The 3577-nt window shown below is 41.0% G+C and overlaps 1 pseudogene; it reads left to right on the forward strand.

Moving 5' to 3' along the window:
• Positions 1–2421: 2421 nt before the first annotated feature.
• LOC106566925 (ceramide synthase-like) lies at positions 2422–2991 on the forward strand (annotated as a pseudogene).
• The last annotated feature ends 586 nt before the right edge of the window (positions 2992–3577 follow it).

The raw sequence follows: 3577 nt of genomic DNA on the forward strand, positions 1-3577 counted from the left end.
GTTGTGTGTGCTTCCCTGCCAACAAACACAACGGCCGCAGGACTATTCAAGTCTTTGGATGATTACATGTCAGGAAAATTGGATTGGTCATACTCCTCACGAAGAACAATCACCCACAAACACCTGTGGAACAAACCTAACTTAAATAGGACCTCCAATTAGAGACAACGACAACCTGCTTCCTCTAATTGGAGGTCATGCCAAATAACACCAACATAGAAATACAAACCTAGAACCAAAACATAGACATACAAAAACCAGACAAACACCCCCTGTCACGCCCTGACCTAATCTACCATAGAAAATAACACTCACTATGGTCAGGACGTGACAATCTCTGCCTACCTTCTGGATTAAAATCAAGGCTGAATATCCTGAGATAGCCACAAAAGCACTGAAAACGTTGCTTTTTCAACATCCTATCCCTGCGAAGCGGGCTTTTCCGCAATGACGGTAACAAAAACTAATTACGGAGTAGACTGGACATAAGAATTTCACTGTCTCCCATCACCCCTAGATGGGACCGTCTTGTTGCCGGGAAACAAGCTCAGGGCTCCCACTGATTCAGCGACATGGTGAGTTGCAATGTTTTATTATATGGTCATTACAGAAAAATATGCACTTTATGTTTTTATAATATCATCGCGTTAGACCTACTTAAAACTAAAATGTTATGAAAAAGTGGCTATACTAAACTTATAGGCTTAATCGATATTCCGTCTGGTCTTGTTGGGGACAACTGCCTGAGACCACTGCGCCACTCGGGAGGCCCTACTACATTGTTGAGGGAGATGGCGCATAAGCATTTAGCTGAACCTTTGTACCTGCTGTAAACAGTGTATGCGACGAATACATTTTATTTGATTTATGTTTTAACCAAATAGATGTCAATGTTTCGGCTCTTATAGGGTTGGAGACTCCTGCTGGCTATGCATCTCAATCTCAATGTGCACTTGTCTACTACCCACATGGTGGTCCTCTGTAGCCCAGTTGGTAGAGCATGGCTCATGCAACTTTAAAATAAAGATAGCCTCATTGGCGTTGCCGGTGCTGTCACAGACACCCTAATAAACCTCTATATATCTCTATGGTGTCAATTGTTTCAGTTATGACCATTTCGGTTTGGACAATTTTGACTTATTTTGGACTATGGGGATTCTTTGGACTAAAGAATCCCCATAGCTAACATATGGGTGGCTATCTTTCATTTGGACAGATATACATCCCAGTTTTAGTCCCAAAACCGTAGTTTACATATTTCTCTATACATTAGATTTTCGGTATTGAACCTTCTTAAAAATAAATGTTGATTTACCAACTTGCTCCCTAGTTTTCTCCAAAATCTTTGCAGACTACTCATCATGTGGTCATGCTGGAGAGGGGTGCAATCCCATCACCTGGTGATATTTTTTGTAAGGGTGTGGCTTAAGGCACATTCATTCTACAGTCTTTAAATGTGTGTGTTTTGGTATCGATATCAAAAGGTGGGACAGCATTTTTTTTAGAAAGATGTTTAACAGTAAATAAAATCACAAATTAGATCAGTTTCTTCCAATGTAATAATATAACAACTCTAGATGTTCTATTGAAATAATAGAGTTAAAAATCACAAAAATCATGAATTGCTTTATTTTCAATCATGAAGTTTTGGAGGGTTTGGGACAGCCACCTCGCAATAGAAATAGGTGTATAAACATTGAGTTTGTACTATATTCATTTAACAATATGTTTGTTTTTGCCTTGGGCTGAATTACAAATATCATGATGTAAAAAAAATCCTAAATTTTAAGACTTAACTGTTTTTATAAATGTATAAACTGCAATTTGCAAAACTTCTGTAGAATCACCCATATACTTGTGTTTTATGTTTGTTTTTAGGCCATGTGGTGTGCCAAGAAGGGCTGCAAACGAACAACAACAGTTTTCAACAAACCAATTCCAGTCGTATGCACGGAACAAGCAGTATAGGGAAAACATGCCCTCCCAATATTGCATCTGAATGCAATGCTAACCCCAAAAGTTCTCAGCAAACATTGATAACAGCCGACACAAAGGAGTCAGGTGCTAGCAGTCAGCAAGCATGCACAAACATGCAAATACAGGCCACTGAGGAGAGTAGCATCTGTGTCTCTTCAACTTCAGAGATGGACTCTAGTGCAGAACCTAACAATTTGCTCCCGCCTATCATAAAGTCAGCGGTGAAGCAGAGGCAGGTCAAAAGAGGGCTGTCGTAAACTATAGAGGACAAACAATGGCACTGCCCATTCTGTCAACACTTAGATAGTTAACACATAGATACTAGGTCACTGTTGGAAGTGAAGAGACAGAGAGAGAGACAAAAATAACATACATCATCCAAGCAGGCACTGCTGGGACTTTGCTAATTGCTTTCTCCAGGACATGAGTTTCAATAGGCGCTGACCCGACCTGACCACCCTGGCTGCCGGGTCTGTCTTCTTCCCAGGCCTGTTCATGCTCTCCAAGAAATGCCTCAAGTTCATCCCTGCACTAAGGAGGAGCGAAGGGGATGCTGTCAGTGTCAACCGGGTTGGTGTCCTCCGTTCAGGTGATCATGGCCTCCTCAACTGGTTACATCACTGCCTCCTCCTGTGAAGACATCATCAAGGATCAGTATTGGCTGACCAGCACCTACATCCTCTTTGCCATGCCCTACTTTGTGTATGAAATCTATGCTATGGTCATATTCTACTGGTACAAGCTACGGGTCATAGATCACCAAGCAGACAGCTGTGCCAAACGCCTGACCTGCGACGCAAGTTCCTCATTGTGCTCAAGCACGTAGTCATGGTCACTGTGTGCTTCCCCATCTCTGTGTTCTGGCGACAGGGCAAGGGGGATTACTTTCAGGGCGTCATGTTACAGGCTGAACTCAGCACACCGTCGGTCTGTCTGGGAAAGATCCTCAACCACTACAAACAGCAACACACTCCCCTGGACAAAGTGAATGGGGCTACAATGCTGCAGTGTTAATTTTGGCAATTTTTTGGGGCACAAAAAAATGACTTTTTGTCATTTTTGTCATTTGAATAATTACTTTGTCTAAAATGATGAAAACATTTTAGGCCATTTTAGTCAACTACACTGAACAAAAATATAAACACATGCAACAATTTCTAAGATTTTACTGAGTTACAGTACATATAAGGAAATTAGTCAATTGAAATAAATTCATTAGGCCCTAATCTATGGATTTCACGACTGGGAATACAGACATGCATCTGTTCGTCACAGATACACTATATATACAAACGTATGTGGACACAGCTTCAAATCAAATCAAATGTTATTTGTCACATCGCTGAATACAACAGGTGTAGACCTTACTGTGAAATGCTTACTTACGAGCGCTTAACCAACAATGCAGTTCAAGAAATAGAGTTAATAAATATTTAATAAATAAACTAAAGTTTTAAAAAGTAACACAAGACATTTACATAACAATAACGAGGCTATATACAGACGATACCGGGACCGAGTCAATGTGCGGGGGTACAGGTTGGGGGGGGGGCATTTGATTAGTTGTCGTCAGTAGTCTTATGGCTTGTGGTAGCAGAGA

The sequence above is a fragment of the Salmo salar genome, chromosome ssa13 (assembly GCF_905237065.1).
Source record: "Salmo salar chromosome ssa13, Ssal_v3.1, whole genome shotgun sequence".
NCBI classification, from domain to species: domain Eukaryota; kingdom Metazoa; phylum Chordata; class Actinopteri; order Salmoniformes; family Salmonidae; genus Salmo; species Salmo salar.